This window comes from Rhincodon typus, chromosome 6 (genome assembly GCF_021869965.1).
Source record: "Rhincodon typus isolate 14 chromosome 6, sRhiTyp1.1, whole genome shotgun sequence".
NCBI classification, from domain to species: Eukaryota; Metazoa; Chordata; class Chondrichthyes; order Orectolobiformes; family Rhincodontidae; genus Rhincodon; species Rhincodon typus.
In genome coordinates, this window is record NC_063337.1 from 18873567 (window position 1) to 18901242 (window position 27676).

General features: G+C 41.1%; 1 protein-coding gene and 2 long non-coding RNA genes across 7 annotated transcripts in view; 1 reads left to right on the forward strand and 2 right to left on the reverse strand.

The window, feature by feature from the left end:
* LOC109938345 (inositol polyphosphate-4-phosphatase type I A) overlaps nucleotides 1-27676 on the reverse strand; it is a 184937-nt gene that overhangs the window by 98248 nt on the left and 59013 nt on the right. The window lies entirely within an intron of this gene.
* On the reverse strand, nucleotides 15553-19453 carry LOC125483331. The gene is made up of 3 exons (XR_007262287.1): nucleotides 19346-19453; nucleotides 16600-16695; nucleotides 15553-15791 (listed from the first exon to the last, which is right to left on the reverse strand). It is a non-coding gene; the product is annotated as an uncharacterized LOC125483331 (long non-coding RNA).
* On the forward strand, nucleotides 20218-26601 carry LOC125483330. Of its 2 annotated transcripts, none has more exons than XR_007262285.1 (3): nucleotides 20218-20385; nucleotides 24103-24289; nucleotides 26389-26601. It is a non-coding gene; the product is annotated as an uncharacterized LOC125483330 (long non-coding RNA). The 2 variants fall into 2 exon arrangements; XR_007262286.1 differs by having other exon boundaries at nucleotides 24103-24285.

The following is a 27676-nucleotide window of genomic DNA, read 5'->3' on the forward strand; positions in this document are numbered from 1 at the left end:
TGGCACCCTGGTTTGTGGACAGGGACCTGGAGGCGCTGGTTGCCAGGGTGGTGCAAAGAAGTATCATCTCTCCAAGATCACCAGAGTAGTCCATAGCACCAGACCCTGCCAGCCTGGTCTGAATTTGCCAACAAGGTATTTTTCGTGGATTGGAGGAATGTCCAGCAGTGTAGAAAGATCGTTAATGACCTTCTGTGCTTCACACTTACTCTAACTACTACTGCACCCACATCTTGCCAAGGTGCATGGATTATCCCTGTTTCTATTGCCTGCAGTATCTTTCCTCACTTGCCCTCACCTATTTTATTCCCCAGCTCCTTCCCCAGAAAACTAAGCCTGCATGCCCTTTGAGTTTCCTATTCATTCACTCAGGCCAGTCAGCTCCTCTCCTGCACATGCATCAGTACCAACAGCTTGTGTCAGCCACATTCATCTAAACCCCTCTCTTATCTCTCTTTTCAGGAGAAAGTGGCCCACAATAAAGTTGGAAAGGTCAACTCGTGTGCTGGAATGACCTGCATTCTTCTCCTTACGCACTACCTGCTCATGTGGCGATTGCGTGACCTCAATATTCCAGCAATGAAAGCAAGTATGCCAAATGCCTTTTTAACCACCCTGTCTATGTGTGTAATAAACTTCAAAGAATTATGTACCTGAACTCTTAGGTCCCTCTGTTCTACAACACTACCCTTGGCCCTATCATTAATTGTATAAGCCCTACCCTTGTTTGTTGTACCAAAATGCAATGCAGTCATAGAGTCATACAGTAATAGGGCATGGAAACAGGCCCCTCAGCCCAAACTGGTCCATGCTGACCATGTTGCCCACTCAGTTAGTTCCAATTGCCTGCATTGGGTCCATATCCCTCTAAACCCTTCCCATCCATGTACCTATCCAAAAGTTTTTTAAATGTTGCTATTATACCTGCCTCAACGACTTTCTCTGTCAGCCCATTCCATATACGCTCCACTCCCTGTGTGAAGATGTTGCCCCTCAAGTCCTTCTCAAATCTTTCCCCTCTCACCTTAAACGTATGCCATCCCTGGGAAAAAAGACTACATCCATCCATCCTATCTAAGCCCCTTATGATTTTATACACCTCAGTAAGGTCGCCCCTCATTCTCCTATGTTCCAAGGAATAAAGTCCTATCGTAGCCAACCTCTCCCTATAACTCAGGTCTACTAGTCCTGGCAACATCCTTGTAAATCTTTGCACACTTACCAGATTAATTATGTCTTTCCTATAACAGGGTGACCAAATCTGTATGCAATGCTCCAAGTGCGGCCTCACTCTTATACTCAATGTCTCGAATGATGAAGGCCAGCATGCTAAATGCCTTCTTCACCACCCTGTCTACCTGTGGTGCCATTTTCAATGAACTATGTACTTGTACTCCTAAGTCCCTCTATTCCATAACACTCCTCAAGACCTTACCATTTACTGTACAAGTCCTATCTTGGTTTAATTTTCCAAAGTGCAACTCTGTATTGAATTGCACTTGCCAACCCTCAGGCCACTTCCCCATCTGATCAAGATCCCTTTGTAATTTTTGATAACCTTCCTCGCTATCAACGATACCTCCTAATTTTGCACCATCCACAAACTCACTAATCACACCTTGTACATGTACATCCAGATCATTTATGTAAATCACAAATAACAAAGGTCCTAGCACTATCCCTTGTGGCACAGTGCTAGTCACAGGCCTCCAGTCCGAGAAACAACCTTTAACCATCACCCTCTGCTTCCTACCATTGGGCCAATTTTGAATCCAATTAGCTAGCTCTCCCTGGATCTCATGCGACCTAACCTTAATGACTAGCCTGCCGTGTGGAACCTTTTCAAAGGCCTTACTAAACTCCATGTAGACAACATCCGCTGCCCTACCCTTATCTATCCTCTTGGTTACCTCTTCAAAAAACTCAAAGATTTGTCAGACATGACTTCCCACGCACAAATCCATGCTGACTATCCCTAATCAGCCCTTGACTATCCAAATGTTGGTTGATCCTCTCCCTCAGTATCTTCTCCAATAATTTGCCCATCACTTGCCATACCTTACATTTAGCCAGATTGAACTCCATCTTCCATTTTTCAGCCCATTGACCGTTTTTTTTTGTGTAATATAACCCCTACCATGTGGAAACAGGCCATTTGGCCCAACAAGTTCACACTGACTCTGAACAGCATCCCACCCAGACTCACCCCCTTACCCTATGACCCTGCATGGCCAATCCAGCTAACCTGCACATCTTTGGGCTGTGGGAGAAAACTCAAGTACACACGGAGAGAATATACAAACTCCACACTGGCAGTCACCTGAGGCTAGAATTGAACCTGAGTCCCTGGGGCTATGAGGCAGCAGGGCTAACCACTGAGCCACCATGCCACCTTTGATCAAGATCCCTTTGTAATCTTAGAAAACCTTTTCCGTTGTCAACAATTGGTTACTGACCATGCCAGCTATATTCTCAACCACATCATTTATATAAATGACAAACAAAAGTATGTTCAAAGCTTAGATCATCATTCATTGCCTTGGGCCCATCATAGCATAACATCTTGTCATGTTTGAATGTGAGATCATTAAACATTGTGAAGTTCTCCAAGTATTCTTAATGCTAACTTGTATTACACAACAGGAAGAGTGAGGAAAGAACAAAGCAAAAAGCTGCATTCTGTTTGGCACTAAACAGAGGCTGCTTGCCTTTCCAGCATCAAAACATGTACTGTTAATGAATAATGACTTCAACTAACTTAGTTCCATTGAAAGTGGTTGCCAAATAAGTCTTGTCTGGCTTGTTGTGTCTGATGCTGTTGCACTTTATCATGCTGAAGGTGATGTTCCTCCTATAGAACATTCTCATCTTCCTCCTTAGAAGAGTTCTGCTGTGCTCATTGGTCCTCATTATCTATCAACTTCTCTTTTGTCTGCTCCAGTTAACCAGAACACAGCAATAGGGTTAGGGTATGGGTATAACCTAGGGTAAGGTTAGGTGGCTCACTCTGTCTATAGAGTACTACAAGGTACTTTCAGACTAGTTCAAGTCTGAGAACATCATCTTGAGGAGGTCTATCTTGTCTGACCCTGGTTGAAGAATTGGTAGCATTGTTCAGCTTCAGTCAAGTGCATGCGTAATGGAATCATGAGCCATGAATGAAGAAGATAGCCTTTGTCCACAGCAGCCATCCTCGTAAGGCAAACAGCCCTTGGAATTAGGCAGGAACATGAGAGTTAGTAAAGCAATATCTATCTATTAACAACCTATAGCTTACCTGGCACAGATTTCTAAGATTTCATACCAATGGTCAGAGACAAGTTAGACATTGATCAAATGAGATCCTTTCCAATTAATGACCTTAATCATATAAGGACACGGAGCTTTCAACTCTATGTATGTACCATCTATTGTGCCCTGCACCCTTAATGCTTCAGCAGATGACACTTTTCTGTTATGATGTCCCGAGCTATCCTCATTTAGTGGTGGCACTGTACATTGTACATTGTTCACCTGGGCGACATAGCATTGTAGCATCCAATACTTCCTCTGCATTCTGAGGTACTGTCTGTGGCAAATTCATCAATGGGAGGGTGCTTAGCAGCCCCAGGGTTTGCTTCTAGTCATCCTGGTCTTGCAGATGCATGTGTTTCCCCTCAATTCCTGTGGCCATTCATTGGCATTGGCTACATTGGCAATAGCACCTGCCATGCCTGGATCCATTGGTGATGGTTCCAATCAGCTTATGTGGAAAATATCAGAAATCAAGCAGCTCCTTAGTAGTGTGATCAGTCAGTAGTTGCTATACACAAAAATGATAACTTATCATATATTGATATTTTGTCTCATGGATGCTTCCAACAAGGAGGACCATTGGATGCGACTAGATGGACTTTTAACATAGTACACGTTATTCAGGAGGAATTTGTAATTGTGGTAGGATCAGTCACACATTCTCCCCTGAACCCCAACACCAAAATGACCCAAGAAAGGCAGCATTATTTAAGAGAAGTACTTTCAGAGGTGGCGGTGCTGCGGTAATGTCACTGGACCGTGTTCTGCAGACATGAGTCTGATTGGGTAGATGATGAAATTTGAACTCAATAAAAATCATGAATGAAGAAATATTTAGCCTAAGTAAAGACCAAGTAAGGACAGCAAATTTCCTTCCCTAAAGGACGTTAGTGAACCAGATGGGGGTTTTTTTTTAACGACAATCAACAGTGGTTATGTAGTTGCCATCGGGCCCATGTTACCAGAATACTAAACTGGGGTTCATTACCATTACATCACCACATCCCATCATGCAGCATGTTTGCTGCCTAAAGTACTTCAACATGCTACAGGAGTGACAATGAGATAGCATAATGCCATACCGCAACTTGTCCACCCTCTTGACTGATCACAGATTCACAGGATCGGTATACAAGGAGGCAATTTGGCCCATCAGATCTGCACCAGCTCTCTGAGGAGTTTAACCTCATTCTGATCTACTGCCTTTTCCTCATAACCCTGAACTTTGTTTCTATTTAAGTAAATATCCAATGCCCTCTTGAATGCTTCAATTGGATCTGCCCCAACTGTGCTACAAGGTTGTGTTTTCCAGACCCTAAATACTTGCTGTTTGAAAAAAAAATTTCTCCATAAGAAATAAGAGCAGATGTAGACTATTTGGCCCATCGAGTCTACTCTGCTATTCAATTGGATGATAGCCAATCTGATAATTCTCAACTTTCTGCCTTTTTTCTATAACATTTGGTTCCCTTCCTGATTGAAATCTGTTTATTTCAGCCTTGAAGATACCTAACAAGCCAGCCTCTACAACCCTTTGTAGTAAAGATTTCTACAGATTCACTGCCACCTGAGAGAAGAAATTCCTTCTCATCTCTGTCTCGAATAGGCAACTCTTTCCTCTTGAGATTATGCTGTCTGGTCCTAGACTCTCCTACAAGGGGAACAACATTTCCACATATACTCTGTTAAGGCTTCTAAGAATCTTGTATGTTACAATAAGGTCTTTTCTCATTCACCTAAATTCTCATGAATACAGGCCCAACCAATTCAACGTCTCCTCATAAGACAGTCCCTCCATGCCTGAGACATTAGCCCAGTGAACCTTGTCTGGACTGCCTCTGAAAGCAGTAAACATTAGATAAGGGACCAAAAACTGCACGCAACTCATGTTTATTTCTTTAGCAAAACACTTTAAATCTGTGCCCTCTTGTTTCTGCGTAGGAATAGTTTCTACCTACCATTGCTTCTAGACCACTCATGATTTAGAAATACTTCTTTCAATTTTTTGAATTCACTCGTGGGACAAGGCCACTGCTGCATAGGCTAGCATTTACTGTCTATTCCAAGTTGCCCTTGAGAAATGGTGTAGAGCTGCTTCTTGAACTTCTGTTGGTCCATGTGCTGTGGACCCACAATGCTGTTAGGTAGGGCAAATCTCTTAGCTTCTCCTTTCCAAGGAAAACAGTCCTAACTTCTCTAATCTTTCCTTATAACTGAAATATCTCATCGCTGGAATGATTCTTGTACACCTTTTCTACAATCTTTCCAATTCATTCACACCCTTCCTGTAGTATGGTCTCCAGGATACTCCAGGTGAGGTCTAACCATTATCTTATATAAGGTCATCATAATGTCCCTGCTGTTGGACACTATGCTGCCGTTTATGAAGTCTAGAATACCACATACTGATCATTGCTGGCAAACACAACAAGCCTCCTGGCTTTCTGTCTGCACAGATGGCAAGACAGAAATACAGTGAGCCTGCAAGTTCTGAATGAAGTAGCAATGCTCTAAAAATCGAGGAAAAGCAAGGATGCTGTGAGCATTAAAGCAAACGCAAATTGAGTGAGGCCTAAGAAGGCAATGTTGGCCAGGGGCTGCTCACACATGAAAACAGCAGCTTGTGAACTCAAGCTACCCGAGTCCCAGCCACTGTCTTGTGCTGGCTGGAATCAGTTCGAACCAGGTCAGCTCAGAGGAAACCAAAGGAAGTGACATAAGGTATAAATCCTTATTTGGTGGAAGAGTAATGATATAATGCTAACACTGTCCTTGGGTTGGAGTCTATAATGAAAAGACACAGGCTCACCAGGTGAGGTGAGAAGATAAGGAAAAGAATATAAATGAAGGATTTCCGATGTGCCAGCAACGACTCGAAATCAACCTTCGCTGAAGTGGAGGACCCTGCACTTGGAAGCGTGGAGATTACATCAAGGATCTGAGGAAATGCATGGCCAGCATGAGCTCCTGCTCTCAGGTATTAACTGCTCAGGGAACGTCAGAGAAACCTAGTGGGAGTGTGCATAGATTTTAGTCTTGTATGAATTGCATGGCTACTGTTAACCCTTTGTTAACCAAACAGCATGTATTATAACTAACCAATAAAGTCGATTGTTTATTGTTTCAGACTTGACTGTTTTCCTCTTTGAGCTGAGACAATAACTGTTGTCGAGGATGGTAACTGGGCAACATAATTGGCATCCCTGGGTGGGCATCGATAAGAAGCAATTTCACTGCTCTGATGCCGGACTGGCTACCAAAAGAAAACGTCCAGCCTGGGCCCCAAAAGGTGCCAGGAGGGAGAAGGAATTAAAATAAACATAGCAAATTCCACTGAGGTTAACAATTGTCTCAGACAGAAACAGTGAGTGGGCTCAAGGACAAATCTCTCCATTGAGTCAGTGGGAGACTCGAGTCAGACCTGATTGGCAAAGCACAGAGAGAACCAGAGGCTTGGGTTAAGCAAGCAGTGCTAACCCAGGATGACAAAGAAAGGGGAATCTCCAAGTCCCAGAGACTTGGATGGTTTTGATTGGAGAGGACTCCTCCCACCATATGAAATGGGGAAGTGGCTGCAATACGGAGAGTATGCTGGTCATGCCAGTGGTGAGGGAAAACCACTGGAGAAAATTGCCCAAGGGAAATTGTCAAATTTGAAAAAGCAAAAAAGCCAGCAGCAGTTGGCTGTTTACTTGAGGACTGGATAGAATGTCAGCAACAGTAAAAGATAAGGAAGACCAGAAGCAGCAGAGGCGTGAGCAAGCTAGAGTAGATTGGGACACATTAGAAGAGGAAAATAAAAGGCTGATTGAGGTGGTGGCTCGCCTTAAGGGAAGGTTATTGATTTACAGGGTCAGAGGAGCATGGATTTGGTGCATATGGATCAGTACCACTTGCAGTGTGAAAATCTGGTTCAAGAAAAGAGTAAGCGAGAGGAGAAAGTCCAAGTAGCTAAGCTTGAGATAGGGGGATGGGAGAAACAGTGTAGTGATTTAAAAACTGCTATGAACGTGATACAGAGGGCAGCACAGGAAAAGAAAAGTAACACTGGAAATTATACAAAGTGTCAAGAACAGATAGAAAAGCTACATTACCAGGTCACCCCTCAGAGAGGAATAATGTGTGCTTTTAGATCTGAAACAGGGAAGGAAGATAATGATGGAGATATAGATTGGGGTGACCTAGCCAATGAAGCAGGTAGATACGGTCACAATGATGGCGGGGAGCCTCCCGCTGAAGATTCAACACCAGCATACGATCAGAAGGTACTGATGGAACTGACGACGCCAATGGCCTCCCTAGAGTTTGCTAACTCTAGCAAATATAATCCTAATTGATTTAACCTGTCCTCGTATGTTGGTCCCTACATCCCAGGAATTAGTCCAGTAAGCATTCTCTGCATGCCCTCTAGAGCAAGATCCTCAGATAAGGAGACCAAAACTGCACATGAAAATCCAGATGTGGTTCCACCAAGGCCCTGTATAAACTGTGTGTGAATGAAGCGAGATTAGGTATTGATGAGATGCTAATGCATGCAAATAGGCCTTTCACTAGTGAGATTCTCATCTATCCCTTCAAACCTTTCGGAGAAAATTGGACATTATTTTCTTGACATTGAGTATCTCATTTTCTCATTCTCACCACATTTTTCTATTCGCTAATGCCTTTTTCATTTACAGGGCGGGAAAATTTCACCTACTTAACAGCAACAAGTGCTGTCACAATAAATTACTCACAAAGGAAACTTGAAAGATAAGTGGATTATAAATATGTATAAAAGTACAATATTGTGTCCACTAGTAAAGGTGAAAAAAAATGTGGAAGGAACGTTTGATCATTTCTTGAAATCTGAAGCAGTGGAAAGTTGGTATCAGCAGGACAAATTAAGCGCTGTCACACATTTCCAATTTTTTTTTTATCTCAGACTGTTTAAGGCCTCTACATCTTATTTGTGTGGCCAAATATGGAAAGAAACAATTTCAGATTTCTACCTTTAAATGTACATTAAACATTAAAGACTGCATGTTGTTGTACTGGGCAGATTTTTTTTGGCTTAAGTATGAATTACATCAAGTTTTTTTGGAGGGCTTTTCACCATGAGTTGTAGCAAGATCTCTCATGTATCTTACAAAATCACATAGCTATCCCGCACCTACGGTGCCCCTTTCTCCTGATTCCATCCACATCTTGCCTTGTGCCATTCCCGGAACAACTCACCACTCCGGCAATATCTGCCAAAAGACTGGCTTCCCTTTCATCTGCTCCATCTTTGAAATGCCACTGTGCACCTGCACAAGCGTTGGCAAACTGGCATTGCCCCTAACCAGCAAAGTAATGGCACAACAGCCAGAAAACCTCACTGCTCATGGCACACAGTCAGCATGGCTGATATTCTCACCTTCATTGTTGGTTGCTCACCCGGCCATGCAGTTCACTTGTCCATGGTTACATCCCATCTAAATCCCACTCTAGATCACCAGACCTCTGTTCCCAGTGCCTGGTCCTCTGTCTCCATGCCAGCCTGCTGCTGCTTAGACTTGCTGTCGGATTTCGTCCTCCTGCAATTGCCTTTGACTTCCTAGGAAGGCAGACACAGGGAGCAACATTCCACCAGTGGCTAGGTGCAGGACTCTTGCTTGAAATGTCCAATGTTAGGGACTAAAGGAGCAGAAGATGTACCTTGGTCTCAGAAGAGTCAGTGCTAATATACCCTGCAGATGAGGGATGCACACATTCCTCCCAACAGTAAGACATGCTGCACAGTGACAACGAAGGCTATGTCTTCATCATTCAATCAGCTTCAGCCTCAGTGTGTGAATCAACTTGATGTAGGTACTTTGCAGGCTGAAGAACCAAGACATTACAATAAAGAGAGTGGCTGATTTTCTCTGAACCCCTTCCAATTCCAGCCCTATATTAATGTTTCAATATTTCATTGAATTCAGAAAAGACTATCATTAGACTTAGATGACAGATGGTGAAAGAATGGTCTCAGTGTCCCGCAGCATCCTTAGAAGTGTCACAAGTTACACAAGGTCACCTTTAGCTAGCACTCACCTCTTTTTAAGTCATTGCTATTAACTTCAGCATTATTGAGGTGCCAACGTTCAACTTGCAAGGACCATTGACAGATGCAAATTGTCTATGAAACCTAAGCATGGTCACTCTGCAAGAATTGCAAATGGGGTCTTGACATGATTGTAACTTATATGGAGTTGGAGTTTGCAAATCCATGCTTCATAGAGTTACAGATTCATAAAACAAGGAAACAGACACTTTGGTCCAACCAGTCCTTGCCGAACATAATCCCAAACTAAACTAGCCTCATCTGCTTGTTCCTGGTGCATATCCTTCCAAACCTTTCCTATTCATGTATTTATCCATGTGTCTTTTAAACATTGTAATTATACCCACATCCAGCACTTCCTCAGGAAGTTCATTCTACATGTGAACCATCCTCTGTGTAAAAAATTTGCCTCTTAAGTCTTTTTTAAATCTCTCTCCTCTCACCTTAAAAAATGTGTCCCCTAGTCTTGAAATCTCTTGTCCTAGGGAAAATACAACTACTATTAATCTTATCTATTCCCCCACCTCATTATTTATAAACTTCAATATGCTAAAGGATTCTATGTAATCCAAATGGAGGATGGGAACAAAATTGTGACTGTAAGAGCTGCTCCTTTTTTGAAGTGTTTTCAGTGTTGGAGCTGGTTTCCTCAAATTCTAGGAGCAGTGGTTACTGTTTTATAAGCTATTGTGTTGTTTTGGAACTTGTGGGGAAACAAAAATCAGAACAACAGCACTTTAAAAAGGAGGAAGAGAGAGACAAAGGTAGTGACCACATGGAAAGTGACTCAAACGGAGAAAGAAACCCACACAGCTGTCTGACCCAGCAAGAACCTGCACAGCTAGTGCCTTTGCTGTCTGGTTTCACGTATCTCTGGACATCAGAGTTCGTTCTAAGAAAAATAAACAAACAGCGAAATTCACAGCTGACCTTGGAGAAACCTGTGTGCGGGAGCACACAGCTGGGGAGCAGCTAAATGTCTTTTTGAAGTCTAACTTCACTCTTTTTCATTTGTAAATCTACAATAGTGAGTAGAGTGGGTTTTCATTCTGATTATATGTTGTTATTGAGATCTGTCTCTTGATTAAACTTTAAAATATCAAAGCATAGGTATGAAGTTAGCCTGGAGCAGTGTTTTTAGAGTAGTAGGACTGTGCTATTTTCTGGGTCTGTAGATTGTTAAGGTGCAAAGATGGTCTTGAGTAGAGTGATGTGATCTCCCTGTCGAATGTGGGAGATTGGGGAGAGTTTCCATCTTACTGATGATTATGTCTATAGGAAGTGTGTTCGGTTGTGAATTCTATCGGATTGCATGGATCGATTGGAGCGGCAGTTAGAGGCAATGAGGAATTTACAGGAGCTAGAAGGTGTGATGGATGGCAGTTTCAGGGAGGGAGATAAACCAAAGATACAGTTAGGTAGATGGGTTACCTCCAGAAAAGGTAGGAGAGGGAGGCAGGCAGTGCAGGAGTTTCCTGTGGATATCCCCATCTCAAACAAGTAAATTGTTTTGGAAAATGTAGGGGGCGATGGATTCTCAAGGCAATATAGCGCTGATAGCCAGATTTCTGGTACCAAGACTGGCTCTAATGTAACGAGGGGTACACCAGGTTCTAAGCAATCGCTTGTGATAGGAGACTCTCTAATTAGAGGCACAGACAGATAATTCTGCAGCCAACAGCAAGACATCAGAATGGTGTGTTGCCTCCCTGGAACCAGGATCAAAGATATTTCAGAGGGGGTGCAAAATATTCTCAAAGGGGAGAGGGACCAGCAGGAGGTTGTTGTACACATTGGAACTAATGACATAGGGAGAGAAAAGGATGAGATTCTGAGGAGAGAATATCGGAAGTTAGGCAGGAATTTAAAAAATGGCTCCTCCAGGGTAATAATATCTGAATTACTCCCAGTGCCACGAGCCAGTGAGGGTAGGAATAGGAGGATAGAGCAGATGAATGCATGGTTGAGGAGCTGGTGCAGGGGAGAAGGATTCACATTGAAATGTCTTCTGGGGTAGAGGTCAAAAGTCACACGACATTAGGTTATAGTCCAACAGGTTTATTTGAAAGTACAAGCTTTTGAAGTGCAGCTCATTCCTCGGGCATAGTGTGAGAGAGAGGGTATAAGACACAGACTTTATAAGCAGAAAGGTAACAATCTTAAAACTGGCTGCCTCTTATTGAATCTTTAATCAGTTAGGAAGGAGACCACTGATTGAAGTGCAAAATCCAGATTCCTTTCTAGTTATTTGCGTTTTCAAATAAACCTGTTAGGCTATAACCTGGTGTCGTGTGATTTTTGATATTGTCTACCCCAGTCCAATATCATCAAATCCACATTCTGGGGTAGAAGTAACTGTATAAGAAGGATGGATTTCACCTGAATTGGACTAATATACTGGTGGAGAGATTTACTGGAGCTGCTCGGGTGGATTTAAACTAGTAAGGGGGTGGGGGTGGGGGAGGGGGGTGTGAGGGTGAGTACCCAGGGGATAGTGAGGAAAAAGATCAGTCTGAGACTAGTACAGTTGGGAGAAAGAGTAAGTCAAACAGTCAGGGCAGGCAGGAACAAAATAGAGAACAAGGTAGGACTGATAAATTAAACTGCATTTATTTTAATGCAAGAGGCCTAACAGGTAAAGCAGATGAACTCGGCATGGTTAGGAACATGGGTCTGGGATATCATAGCAATAACAGAGACGTGGCTCAGGGATGGACAGGGCTGGCAGCTTAATGTTCCAGGGTATAGATGCTATCAGAAGGATTGAAAGGGTGGCAAGAGAGGAGGGGGAGTGGCATTTTTGATTAGGGATAACATCATGGCTATATTTGGGGAGGATATACTTGGGAATATGTCCAGGGAAGTTACTTGGGTGGAACTGAGAAATAAGGAAGGGATGACCACCTTATTGGGATTGTATTATAGATCCCCCAATAGTGAGTGGGAAATTGAGAAACAAATTTGTAAGGACATCTTCGTTATCTGTAAGAATAATACGGTGGTTGTGGTAGGGGTTTTAACCTTCCAAACATAAACTGCCATAGTGTTAAGGGATTGGATGGAGAGGAATTTGTTAAGTGTGTACAAGAAAATTTTCTGATTCAGTAAGTGGATGTACCTATTAGACAAGGTGCAAAACTTGAACTACTCTTGGGAAATAAGGGAGCGCAGGTGACTGAGGTGTCAGTGGGGGAGCATTTTGGGGCCAGTGACCATAATTCCTTCAGTTTTAAAACCGTGATGGAAAAGGATAGACCAGATTTTAAAGTTAAAGTTCTAAATTGGAGGAAGGATCCTGTTGATGGTATTAGGCAAGATCTTTCAAAAATTGACAGGGGGCAAATGTTCGCAGGTAAAGGGACGGCTGGAAAATGGGAAGACTTCAAAAACAAGATAATGAGAGTCCAGAGACAGTATGTTTCTGTTAGGGTGAAGGGCAAGGCTGATAGATGTAGGGACTGCTGGATGACTAGAGAAATTGAGGTTTTGGCTAAGAATAAGAAGAAAGCATATGTCAGGCATAGACAGCAGAGATTGAGTGAATCCCTAGAAGAATATAAAGGCAGTAAGAGTATACTTAAGAGGGAAATCAGGACGGCAAAAGGGAGACATGAGATAGCTTTGGCAAATAGGGTTAATCAGAATCCAAAGGGATTCGCCAAACATATTAAGGTCAAATCGGTAACTAGGGGCCCCTTAAAGATCAGCAAGGCTACCTATGTGTGGTACTGCAGGAGATGGGGAGATATTAAATGAATATTTTGCATCAGTGTTTACTGTAGAGAAGGATATGGAAGATACAGAACATGAGAAAATAAATGGCAATCTCTTGAAAAATGTCCATATTACAGAGGAGGAGTTGCTGAACATCTTAAAAGGCATTAATATGAATAAATTCCTGGGACCTGATCTAGAACTCTATGGGAAGCTATGGAAATGATTGCTGGGTCCTTTGCTGAGATATTTGTATCATCAATAGCGAGGTACCGGAGACTGGAAGTTGGCTAACTAAGTGCCACAATTTAAGGAACATGGTAAGGAAAAGCCAAAGAACTACAGACTGATGAGCCTGACATCAGTGGTGGGCAAGTTGTTGGAGGGAATCCTGAGGGATAGGATTTACATGTATTTGGAAAAGCAAGGACTGATTAAGGATAGTCAACATGGCTTTGTGCGTGGGAAATCATGTCTCACTAACTTGATTGAGTTTTTTGAAGAAGTGACAAAGAGGATTGATGACAGCAGAGTGGCGAACGTAATCTATATTTCCTTCAATAAAGCATTCAACAAGGTTCCTCATGATAGACTGGTTAGCAAGGTTAGGTCACATGGAATAGAGGGAGAACTCACCATTTGGATACAAAATTGGCTCAAAGATAGAAGACAGAAGGTAGTGTTGGAGGGTTGCTATTCAGACTGGAGGCCTGAGACCAGTGATGTGCTGCAAGGATCGATGCTGGGTCTACTGCTTTTAATCATTTATATAAATGATTTGGATGTGAACATAGGAGACGGTTAGTAAGTTTGCAGATAATACCAAAATCGGTGGTGTAGTAGACAGCAAAGAAGGTTATCTCAGAGTACAACGGCATCTTGATCAGATGGGCCAATGGGCCAAGGAATGGCAGATGGAGTTTAATTTAGATAAATGTGAGGTGGTGCATTTTGGAAAGGCAAATCAGGGCAGGACTTATACACTTAATGGTAAGGTCCTGGGGAGTGTTGCTGAACAAAGAGACCTTGGAGTGCACGTTCATAGTTCCTTGAAAGTAGTGTTGCAGGTAGATAGGATAGTGAGGAAGGCATTTGGTATGCTTGTATTTATTGGTCAGTGCATTGAGTATAGCAGTTGGGAGGTCATATTTAGGCTGTACAGGACATTGATTCGGCAACTATTGGAGTACTGTGTACAATTCTGTTCTCCCTGCTGTAGGAAGGATGTTGTGAAATTACAGATTGAGAAAAGATTTACAAGGATATTGTCAGAGTTGGAGGGTTTGAACAGACTGGGGCTATTTTCCCTGGAACATTGGAGGCTTAGGGATGACATCACAGAGGTTTATAAATCATGAGGGGGCATGGAGAGGGTAGTAGACAAGGTCTTTTTCCCAGAGTAGGGTTGTCCAAAATTAGAGGGCATAAGTTTAAGGTGAGAAGGAAAAGATTTAAAAGGGATGTAACTGGCAACTTTTTCACGCAGAGGGTGGTGCATGTATGGAATGAGCTGCCAGAGGCGGTGGTGGAGGCTGGTACAATTACAACATTTAAAAGCCATCTGGATGGGTATATGAGTAGGAAGGGTTTAGAGGGAAATGGGCCAAATGCTGGCAATTGGGACTAGATTTATTTAGGATATCTGGTCGGCATGGATGAGTTGGACAAAGGGTCTGTTTCCATGCTGTATGTCTCTATGACTCTGTGTATTTACTCCTTCAAGATCCTAGTGTCCTAGATGTGGATCCTGCACTTTTGTCCATCAGTGATGCTGTCTCCATTCACCCTGAGTATTGTCCCAGCCATTTTCCAATTGCATTTCACTCTGGAAATGGCAAAGTGATGGCAGGAAATGCAGGGACACTGTCAGCATCGAGCTCCACCTGGTCACCCAGGTACCCCTCCATATTCTTCAAATCACGTTGTACCTGATACAACGTGACAACCCATTTTCACTAATCATGTCCCATTTGGAGACCCAGCAGACTGAACCCCATCTTCAACTTTCCTCCATGTCCTTCAAGCTAACATAATACCTCAGTGATGCCCACATTCCTCAACATTTTCACTGTGGAGGCCCTAATGGTGATGACTGCCGATAACATTCTCCTGAAGTTTGACCATGGTGGATACTCGGTGAATATTGGTACGGGAGGGTAAAGAATGATGGTGGGCTTATGGGTTGGCATGCTGACACTAAGTTTGCATTGGGGCTTCATGGGTATATATGGGGGGATTGTTTGCCATTAATAGTATGGAGGAAGAATGGGGGTTGGTACAATGGTTTAAATTGGCATGGGAGTACAGAGGAACATGGTGGTGTGCATATGGACACACGATGGCACCTGGTCTATGAGGATTGGGGTGGGTGGATGCAGATCACTAGTGACACAGATGAGTATGGATGGGGAATTGGGAGTGTATGTAGGAGGGAAGACATATTAGAGGTGAAGGTGAAGAGCTGTCTTTGGTTTCAATAGTTTGTTTTAGTCTTTCATACAATGCCATATCATACAGGCACGCCTTACACTCAGCCTGCATCTATATGCAGCCTTGGCTCTTGTTCCAGGGTCACCAATCCCATCTTCAAAGGAACCCTACCTCCCCAGAGCTAAGATTCATCTTCCAGGGTGAGGTTTTGATTTTGTGGAGCTGGGGAATATCTCTGAGTTCTCCATCCATGAATGAAAATCAGGCCCAAAGATGCGTGGTATATCTAGGAGACCAAAAATATAGGGGTTAGACTGTTTTCTGAAAATCATCTTTTAAAAAATTCCTGATGTCCTGCAGAAATTCATTGAGTAGATCACTAATCTTATACCAGTGGGTATTCGTCTAATTCAGCATATTTGGGTTTGTTTCATACAATGATAGTCCCTTAGAGGGAGCAGACTCATTTGATCAAATTGCTTTGTTTCATCACATAGCCTTTTATTTCTCATTTTATGATTCTTAAAAGGATCTTTCCAAGCATGGTAATGAGAAAATGTGATACCATTGCTTGGATTGCTTATATGCTAGATAGGACAATGAAGTCCCAAAGCCTTGAAATATTCTGTAATCCACTGAGCTTCAAAAAATGACATTGTAGACTTGAGAGTTGAATATTTAGACTTGTAGGTCTGAGACAATCCAATCCCACTGGCTATTGCTTTTTTATCCTCTGACTTAATCGTTCTATTCTAATACATGGTATTTCACATTATGCCCTGTATCATTTGAATTATTCCCTTCCCTGTTTCAAAAATTGGGATCTTGCTCTCATTTCAATGTATATCAGAAATTTGATTCAACTGTGCCCTAGATTACTGAAATTTAATGAGGATTAAATTAATTTTACTTTAAAAAATAAATATCCAATCGACTTCAGCAGGGTCCAATTAGCTCTGCTGTATATAAAACAATGAAGCATTTCGCTTCAGTTTTGCAGACCAGCGTGTTTTTTTGGGTCACAGTCAGCTGGAAAAATCCTGTTATAAACTGAATAACACAGGGTGCAGGAGGTGGAAGAAGATATTGCTTACCCAGTACTGTAACTGAAAAAAGATTTTCCACTTGCATTCATTTTAGCCACCTTTCATAATAACCGACAAGACATTTTGTGTGCATGACCTTCCAATCTGTCAGGTAAAGAAACGGGCAATACTATTTAGCATTTCAAATAAAAAAAAGTGAAAATGAGATAAGAGTTGAATTGGGATGGAATATTCTATAAAGGAGGACCAGCAAAACAACAATTGTGGGCTTTGACAGATCATTTAATTATTAAATTGTGTAATTAATAACACGGTTCATCAAATTTATAAATTTAATGAATAGTACTTTTGTCATTTTGATAAAGTGGTTTTGAATGGTACATTAGTATTGTTAAAAAGAGTGCCAGCCTCGATAAAGATTGAAATATTCTTTTAAGGAAGAATTTGAAAGCTGCCAGTAAAACCTAATAAGGGCTCTTATCATTTACAAAATTATACAGCTGGTCAGGAAATGCTGCACAGTAACTCAATACATCATGAAACCTTAGCCTCAGAAAGTACTTACTAAACGGAAAAATAGAAATAATCTTATAAGGTTAGTTTTATCTACATTTAATTCAACCTACTTGACATGTAACATGGTTTCTTACTAATGTTGTGTTCCATGAGTTGATACTACAGCATACTTCTCTGTAAGTGAAGAAATTTTCTTTAAGCAAGATTCTTATGAATAGGGAGGTCTTTCCAAATTATCTTGATCCATCTTCCAAAAGAGCCAAACAACATTTTGCCTATATTATTGCATATTATTGCATTGAACTATTTCTTACATTATTCTAGGGCTTTATTTATCTAGAAACCACGTTTCTATGTGAAGAAGTTCCAAAGTTATTCTACACTGGTTTAAATTTATGTGCTGTCCTCCAAACCCACATAAGATATTAATGTGCAAGATTTAAGTGCATGGGATTGGGAGAAGTGTATTGAGATGGATAGGAAACTGGTTGGCAGAGAGGAAACAAAGAGTAGGAATTAATGGGTTCTTTTCAAATTGGCAGGCAGAGAGGTGCCACAAGGATCGGTACTGGGACCCCAGCTATTCACAATATATATTAATGATTTGGATGAGGGAACAAAATGCAATATCTCCAAGTTTGCAGATGATACCAAGTTGGGTGGGAGGGTGAACTGTGACGAGGATGCAGAGATCCTTCAGCATGATCTCAACAGGTTGGGTGAGTGGGCAAATCAATGGCAGACGCAGTATAATTTGGATAAATGTGAAGTTATTCACTCCGGAAGTAAAAACAAGAAGACAGATTACTACCTGAATGGCTGTAAATTGGGAGAGGGGAGCCCTCAGTGGGACCTGCACATCCTTGTGCACCAGTTGCTGAAAGTAAGCGTGCAGGTGCAGCAAGCATTAAAGAAGGCAAATGATATGTTGGCCTTCGTTGCAAAAGATTTTGAGTACAGGAGCAGGGATGTGTTTTGCAGTTATACGGGGCCTCAGTGAGGCCACACCTAGAGTATTGTGTGTAGTTTTGGTCTCATTTTCTGAGGAAGGATACTCTTGCTCTCGAGGGAGTGCAACAAAGGTTTACCAGGCTGATTCCACGGATGGCGGATCTGACGTATAAGGAGAGATTGCCTAGGTGGGGATTGTTTTCACCAGAGTTCAGACGAATGAGGGGGGATCTCATAGAGACTTATAAAATTATAACAGGACTGGATAGGATCGATGCAGGAAAGATGTTCCCGATGGTGGGTGTGTCCAGAACAAGGGGTCACGGCATGAGGATTTGGGGTAGATGATTTAGGATGGAGATGAGGAGACATTTCTTCACCCAAAGAGTGGTGAGCCTGTATAATTTGTTACCACAAGAAGTAGTTAACATTGAACATAGAACATAGAACAGTACAGCACAGTACAGTACAGGCCCTTAGGCCCACGATATTGTGCCAAACCTTTACCCTAATCCTAAGGTCTATCTAACCTCCAGCCCTACCTTATACTATCATCCATATGCCTATCTAACAGCTGCTTAAATGCCCCTAATGAGGCCAACTCCACTACCCTCTCCGGCAGTGCATTCCATGCCCCGACCACTCTCTGAGTAAAGAACCTACCTCTAACGTCTCCCCTGTATCTACCTCCACTCACTTTAAAACTATGCCCCCTCGTAATAGCTACCTCCACCCTAGGAAAAAGTCTCTGGCTGTCTACTCTATCTATACCTCTGATCATTTTGTACACCTCTATCAAGTCACCTCTCATCCTTCGTTGTTCTAAAGAGAAGAACCCTAGCTCTCTCAACCTTTCCTCGTAAGACCTTCCCTCCATTCCAGGCAACATCCTGGTAAATCTCCTCTGCACCTTTTCCAACGCCTCCACATCTTTTCTGTAATGAGGTGACCAGAACTGGACACAATACTCCAGATGTGGCCGAACCAGGCTTTTGTATAGCTGGAGCATAACTTCACAGCTCTTGAACTCGATCCCTCTATTAATGAAAGCTAACACACAATATGCCTTCTTAACAACTCTATCCACCTGGGTGGCAGCTTTCAGGGAACTGTGAACATGAACCCCAAGATCCCTCTGCTCCTCCACACTGCCAGGAATCTTTCCGTTAACGCTGTATTCTGCTTTCAAGTTTGTCCTTCCAAAATGAATCACCTCACACTTTTCAGGGTTAAACTCCATCTGCCACTTCTCAGCCCAGCTCTGCATCTTATCAATGTCCCTTTGTAACCTAGAACAGCCCTCCGCACTGTCCACAACACGACCCACCTTCGTATTGTCCGCGAACTTGCTAATCCACCATTCCACTCCTTCATCCAAGTTTATGCCAAAACATTGAAGTATTCAAGACGCAACTAGATATAGCCTTGGGGTGAATGGGATCAAAGGTTATGGGGGGAAAGCAGGATTAGGTAACTGAGTTGGACAATCAGCTATGATTGTGAAGAATGGCGGAGCAGGCTCGAGGGCTAAATGGCTTACTCTGCTCCTACCTTCTATGTTTCTATGCTTAATTGAAAAGATAATTAGAATCAGCTATCAAAGTATCATCTAATAATGTTACAATTTGATGATGTCTTCCTGTGCCATGTTATGGACTGTTTTTACAGCTCTGAAAACTCGTAATACTAGCTATATTAGTAAGGCATAGTGAATATTGAGCCTACTAAGAATCATAGTTCTCTTTCAATGTAATTCTTAACAATTTAACACAATTATAGATAATTTCCACTAATCTTTTCTGCATGTGATTCGTTAAATTTGTATGCATTAAATGTTATCAAAAAGAATTAACGGAAGAAACATGGAGTTATCTTTTCAATGCGGCTTGCTACTAAATGAAGAATGATGCTACCTGAAAACTCTCTTAGTGAGATAATTCGTTTTATCTGCAATATCAGTTTTAGTTGTTATTACTGTCTGAAACTGGATTAGCAATGGGAAAATCTAACTGACTGACTTCGAATGATGGCTAATGTTTGCCCTGTCCTGTCATTTTGCCCCAACACGAAAAAGGCTGCCTTGAAGGGGAGAGCGCGGTGATGTCTGGGAGTTGTAGTTTAATGTCTACTGGACCCGGTCGAAGTGTGAAAAGGGTGACTACAGCTCCCATGGTCCTTCCCTATGGGCCAGGGCGGGCGCGTGCGCGTGCGTATTGGATGGAGTAGGCGGGCGTTGAGCGGGACGGTTGCTGCATCGGCCGCCGTTACCGTTTTATGTTTGTGGCCGGCGTGAAGGGAAAAGACGTGCCGGCGGGCAGACTCTCTGTTCTGGCGAGGGAGGAGTGAGGGGATAAAAGACAGTCCCAGGTAAGAGATGATGTCTTGGTAAGGATTATTATTGATGTTTATTTAGACGGGAGCGAGGTTGGGGGTGCTGGGCCTGATGGAAGATCCGTTTGATGAAGGGATGAGCTCCTTCACCCTCCCGCAGTTTCTAGCCGCAGGAGGAAAGCATTAGGCCTCTGCTAGTGGGAGGAAACCTGTCAACTGGAGCGGCAGAACCATTTGTTGCAGAAATGGTGCAATCGTGAGCTGCAGTTCATGAGCAGTGCAGAAGCAAATTCTCGTCTTTATTTTCTTGGAAGAGGACGAGGGAGGTGGCATTCACTTTTGCTGCTAATTTAAAAGCGGCTGAGACCATTTGTTCCTATTTCCACACGTATGCTGCATATCTCCTAATGAATTCTCCTCCTCTGTCTCATAATTGAAGCGGTCGACGTCCTTACGTGCAGCAGACACCTCTCAGCTGTATAGAAGAACTTTCATTTATATAGCGCCCTTCTTAACCCCAGGACATCCCAAAGTGCTTCATAATTAAGTCGCTTCTGAAGTGTCAGCACTGTTGCGATGTAGGACGTAAGGAAACTAAGATTTACATATAGGAGTTTGATAAGTAAACATTAGTTTATAGAATGGGAGATGTGCAGAAACAGCCTTTCAGTCCATCCTGTTTGAGCTAGTTCTCTGAATGAGCTTGTCATTTGAGTGATGTCCACACTTGACCGCTTGACTCTGATTGTGGCATTATCCTGAGAAGTAAACTAGCAAATGAATTAAAATAGGTGCAGTATGTGTTCTGGCATTTAAATATTATTCATTATTAGTGCATTCTCTATGGCAATGCCTTTGCCAATTAGTGTCCATTTGCCAAGCAATCAACACTCTTCTCTCATTCAGTATAAATATTCATTTTCCCCTTGACTTGATGTTGCCAATTGTTTTGGTGACTGCAGGTGAAAGGCTTTGACAAAATGTCTTTATTAGCAATATTATTGTCTTGATTTTAACAGCTGTGCAATTAGTGATCATGCCTTGAAAGACATAGGCCCTAAGTCCTAGAATTCTCTTTATGCCCCTCTATCTGGTTTTCTTCCTTTTATGATGTTCCTCAAAACTACTATCCTAGTCATCTGATCCAGTATCTCCTTGTGAGGCTCAGTGTTTGTTTTGTTTATAATCTTTCTGTGAAGTACTTTTGGACTTGATATTTCTGAAGCTTTTGAAAAAATAAAAGGTGTAGCCATACCGACGAGTGTTGACTCAAGGAATTAATTTGACAGGAAAATCAAAGCACCATTTGAAAACTATGCTATTACAGTTAGTAACTAACCAGGTGCAAAGTTTTTCTTGAATCTTACTCTTCCAGGAATTGACATTACCAGATATTTTGATTTTGTCTTGAGCAATGACAACATTTAATGATTATTTCTTGTACTATTTAATCTGTTTTTGTTGGTTACTCTTTCATAACTCAAATTGGATCAGTGACTAGCAAACACACATTGTCAAATGCGCAGTCGAATTCATTTGGATTCAATTGCATATACTGTGTTGGCAATGACAAGTTTTTTTGCTACATTATATAATAGGAATGAAAGTTCTTGGCTGCTGTTTGTGAGTGGTAGTTTCTCCCAGCCTCACCAATAATACAAGTTTTTTTTTAAAGAAGTGGTAGATGGTATTGATATCAGTACTAGCTTATGTAGTCGAGTAGCAGAGACCAGTTTTTCATACAAAGCTGTAGTTACTGTTTTTTCACTTCCTTGGTGTCCAAGAAATTGCTCACAAAATGGGAGTAGATTAACTTGTTTAATTTGCATACTGAATATGGCAATCTTTTGATATCATTAGTTCTTTTGTGAATGTTGTCACATGTCAAAAATGTCATACTGGCTATTGAGTGTACTGTTTTTGCATTAGTAACAATTAACAAAGCTATACATATAAGCAATGATAGATTGTTATTCTGATGTGACTGGTACAGTTAAATACATGAGTTTTGCTTGTAGTTTGTTAAATCAGCTTTTCCATTAGTATGCAACCCTCCTTGTCAGGTTTGCAATCTGAAATTTTATATTTCTTTGGAGGTAATATTATTATAAAACACAATGCACATGCTTCTAATTAAGAGCTCAGAGAAAATAGTGCTAACTTTAATTTACATTTTCACTGTTTTATCTGCAGGAGTGCTACTTTTTTTTTGAATGTAACTTTTACTTTAAGGTCTGTATTCCAATGAGGGCTCCTAAAAAAGAAATGAATTATAAACAGGTGTACTATATTAAAATGTTGTGTAAAAGAACTGCTCTTCATTTTAACAAGGTGTAGAGCTGGATGAACACAGCAGGCCAGGCAGCATCAGAGGAGCAGGAAAGTCCAGAACCGAAACGTCAGCTTTCCTGTTCCTCTGATGCTGCCTGGCCTGCTGTGTTCATCCAGCTCTATTGCTTCTTTTTAATAACAGTTCCTGTTGCTGTCTATGAAAATACTTCCTTTTACAGGATGTTTTAAACTGAAGGGAAGGAAGCGATAACACCTGCCCAGCCATGCGCTAAATTAATACTTTAATTTCTATTTCCCAAATCAATATGTACTGTTCCCAGAATGGGAGGAAGTGAAGAAGACTTGTTGCCAGATTTTTATGCTTTTCTTACCCTTTAGAAAGGAAGAATATAAGGAATACAATTATCTCCCAAAATCTCTGGACGGATGCTGCTTCATTTCATTTTTAAAAAAATCTCTTGGTGAATAAAGTGATAAATTATCATTTTGTTTTAATGTATTCATCATTTCCGTGTCTATAAAACTGCTGCATGAGGGACCTGATTATTCAGACGATTAGTGTTATGTTGTACGTTGGATGTTACTGTTCGTGATGGAAGAAATTTTCTTCCACTTTTGCAGCTGGCATTTTCATTGAAGTGGTCAAATAAAATTTGGTAAATTTACAGTTGTGAAGTGCTATTTAGTGTTGACATGGTTTTGAAATTTGTTGCAAGATGAAAAAATGTGAAGTGAATAGTCAAAGTTGTATTTGTTGTGGTTATTTATGTATTATGTTCAACATAATGTGCCACATGTTTTACTATCAGAATGTGTTTGTGCTTGTTAACAATATATATCTTGTTTTTAGTGCTATTCATTACATAACTATCCATTAAGTCAATCTAAAATGAAAGCCATATTTTCAATAGAGTACTCAATCCCTGCATTCTGTCTTCCCATGCTGCTGAATTTTGCTGAGTTTTTTTTCATGAATTTGACAGCTTTCTTACTGTAGTCCCAAGTACTGTTCTTCAGGCTATTCTGTGGAAATGAATTGTATGCTTGCACATTGAAAATGGCAACTTTGGGTAGGGACTAAGGGCTACTAGTATCTGAAGAAATAAAATCCAGCAAATGTTAGCAAATTGGAGGAGAGCAGAAAACAAACAAGATAAACAACAAATCCACAGTGCATGGCAAAACAATTTTTAAAAAAATATTCATGGGATTTGGAGTTTGCTGGCTGGGCCAGCATTTAAAGCCCATTTTACATGCCTTTTGAGAAAGTGGTGGTTGCTGTCTTGAACTAGTGCAGTCTGTTTAGAGGACCCACAATGCTTTTGGGGAGGAAGTTCCAAGATTTTGATCCAGTGACGTGGCAGGGATGGTGATATATTTCAAAGTCAGGGTGCTGAGTGGCTTGAAGGGGAACTTGCAAATGATGGTTTTCTCATGCATCTGCAACTCTTACCCTTCTAGATGGTGGTGGTGGTGATGGTCAGGTCTGGAAGATGCTGATTAAGGAGGCTTGGTGAATTTCTGCAGTGCATCTGTAAATGGTACACACTACTACTGAGTGGCGGTGGAGGGAGTGAATGTTTGCAGATGTGCTACCGATCAAGCAGGCTGCTTTGCCTCGGATGGACAAGGCAGTGGAAGTGTGTGAGTGAGTGTGTGTTTGTATTATTTTTATAAATATTTATAATTAAATATAAATATTTATAGTTGGCACTTTGGATGGAAGCAGATCATTTCTGTGCACGTTTTGCTGAAAAAAAGTAACAATTCCTTCATGGTTTCAAGTATTTGTGGCCTGTTGTTTTTTAATTCATTCTTTTGATGAGCAAATAATATCACTAGGCCATTGCCTTCCCTTGTGGGGAAATTACAGCACATACTGTAATCCACATGTGCCTCTAAAACTTGAAAAATTTATGATGCAAACAGCAGAATCATTCACAATTATAAATACGCTCATTTTAAACAAAAGCATTTTAACAGATTGTGAGCCAATGCTAATTGAGGTTATAAAAAAATTACTGTGTATGATGGAAATCTGAAACAGAAATAAAATACTGGAAATATTGAACAGGCTGGGTAGCTTCTGATGGGAAAGGGAAACCGAGAAATGTCTTTTCGTCAGAATTGTCTGCTGTTGTGCCAATGGATATGCCAGCTTCTGCCTTACTTAGAAGGAATTATAATTTCTTCATCACATTAGCAAGCACCAGATTGTCAAATGAAAGCTGCTAATTTACTTCCTCTCTCTCGTAACTATCAGAGACTAAAGTGACCTGTTTGTAATGATCATGTCATAATTGCACCATCATTAAGACCACTATATGCATCTCCATGTTTGAATTTTCAAATACGCCACTTTCTGATCTTCCACATTCTCCTTCCTGGAAATTTGAAACCATCCAAAACCCTGTTGCCCGTGGCTTGTTTTGTGCCATTCCATTCACGAAACTTCCTTGTGCTCAGTGAATTACTTTAGTAATGTTTTGATCTTACAATTCCTAACCTTTATCGCCATATCTCTGCATGACGCTTTCCCCTGATTTCCATATTAACCTCCAGACTGTCAGATATTCGGAACTCATTTAATTCTAGCCCCTTGAGCATCCTGATTTTTGAATGTTCCATCCTGATGGCTGTGTCTTCAATGCATGTGCCCTAAGCTCTGGAATTTATTTCTCAGATCTCTCCGTCTTCCTACCTACTTTCTTTTCTTTAAGTGACCAAAAATGTTATCATATGATCTATTTTTACCTTATTTGGCTTGATATCATTCGGATTACCAACCTTCCAATGAAGTGTATTGGGCGTTTGATTACATTAAGGGTGTTTTATAAAAATTAGTTGTATAAAGCAAAGTTGGATGAATTTGTTTCACTAAAGGAGTGGATAATTAGCAAAGTATGAAGCAATCAGACAGTAAGAAATGGGAACAGCAGTTGGCCTTTTAGCCCCTCAAGTCTGCTCCACCATTCAATAGAATCGTGGCTGATCCAATATTCCTTACATTCACCTTCCTACTTTTCCCCCATAACTCTTGATTTCTCCTACTTAAGGCTGAGATAGAGAGATTCTTGAATATACACAAGGACTCTGCCCCACAACTCTCTGTGGCAGGAAATTCTATTCACACTCAACCCTGCTAGAGAAGAAATTCCTCCTCATCTGAGTCTTAAATTGACGCCCCCTTATTCTGAGACAGTGCCATCTGGTCTTAGGCCCTCCCGTGAGGGGAAATATCCTCTCAGCATTTACCCTCTCAAGCCTTTGAAGAATCTTTATGTTTCAACAAGATCACCTCTCATTCTTTCCTCATAAGACAATCACTCCATACCAGGAATCATCCTAGTGAACCTTCTCTGAACTGTCTCCAATGAAATTCCTCAAAACTGCTCTCTGTACTCCAGATGTGATCTCACCAGCACCTTGTACTGTTGCCACTAAGACCGTCCCTACTCTTGTGCTCCAATCCCTTGAAATAAAAGTCAACATTTCATTTGCCTCCCTGATTATCTGCTGCACCTGTGTGCTAGCTGTTTGTGTTTCATACACAAGTACCCCCAAGTCCCATTGCAGCTTTTAGCAGTTTTTCTCTATTTAAATGATACTGTTCTTTTGTTCTCCCTTCCAAAATAAACAGCTTCATGTTTTCTAACATTTTACTCTATTTGCAATGATTACAATAATATTTCAAAAATCTATTGCAAACTCTCTTTCCCCTGTTTGACCGGTCTGTTTCCATTATAGAACCCGAATGAGTTTGAAGAAAACAAAGTCATTTCTCAAGAAGGAGGAATCAGGGATATGACATTCTGGTTTCTTGTCTCCTTGGTCCCTTCCAGAATTAAAATTTATCAGGGTAAGAAAAAGTACTAATTGTCATTGCATCAATTTTTTAAAAGCAAAATATAAATGGATGTTAGATGTTCATAGTTGGTTAGCTTATTTTAACAGTTGGATTGCAATGCAGAGTAATGCCAACAGCAACTGTATGAAGAATCTTAATTTTAGTACAGTGGAAATGTAGGGACGGGGAATACAGTACCTTGGTGTATTTTGAACTTGAAAGGAAGAATTGAAGAAAATTTGGACAAATACTAGTCATAGTAATGATACTTACCTAAAATCATAAAATAAAAGGTTGAGTCTAAGGAATGGATGCTGGCAATGGAGAGGAGAAAGAGAATTTCATTAGTGGATGAAGAGTTGTTCGGCTGTGTTACTTAGTGGTGCAGGTAAAATCCTGAAGTTTGAGGTTTTAGATAAATTACAAGCATTGGGAGGAGTTTGGTAACGGAGGGAGTTAAGTAGTGTCCATAAAGTTCACTAACTATCTCATGCCCCATTTAAGTGGGCACAAATCATATGTATGTCTTAATTATTTAACACAAGCTAGTTTAAAAATGAGTAGTGTCACAAATATGTTATATGACCAAATTTCTAAAAATGTGCTCAATCCTGCGGGTCACTACCACCTTCTCAAGGTCAGTTACGGAAGGGCAATATTTGCTGGCCCAGCCAGCAATGTTGATATCCTGAGCAAATTAAGAAATGTCTGTGAACTGAACATGCAGGAAATGCAAACAGTCTTGATTTTAAAACACACTTAGGCAGAAAAAGTTTGATTTTTCTCAACCATCTTTTTATTTGTCCTTACTAGTAGAAATCTTTTGATCTAGACCTTTACATTTTTTCACGAAAAGGGGAAAATATGGTCTAGCCGTGAATGCTAGATCCTGCACTCCTGCCCCAGAGTTTTATTTTTCCTTGCCTCAGTTGCTGTACCTCACCATTTCCTCCATTCTTTCCCTTTCCTACTCTCTCTTGCTGAGATTTTGTGATTACACCATTGTGATTTTTGATAGTACCCAAGATCTGAAGGAGACCTGTGATAAAACATTAGTGGAAGAGCTAGAAGATTTATTTGAAGGAAAATGCTGTCTTTTGGCTTGGGCTGCCTTCGGTCAACAAATTCTGAAAGCTATTGCAATTAGTTGTATTTGAAAGAAAAAAATATACAACACTAGACTATCTC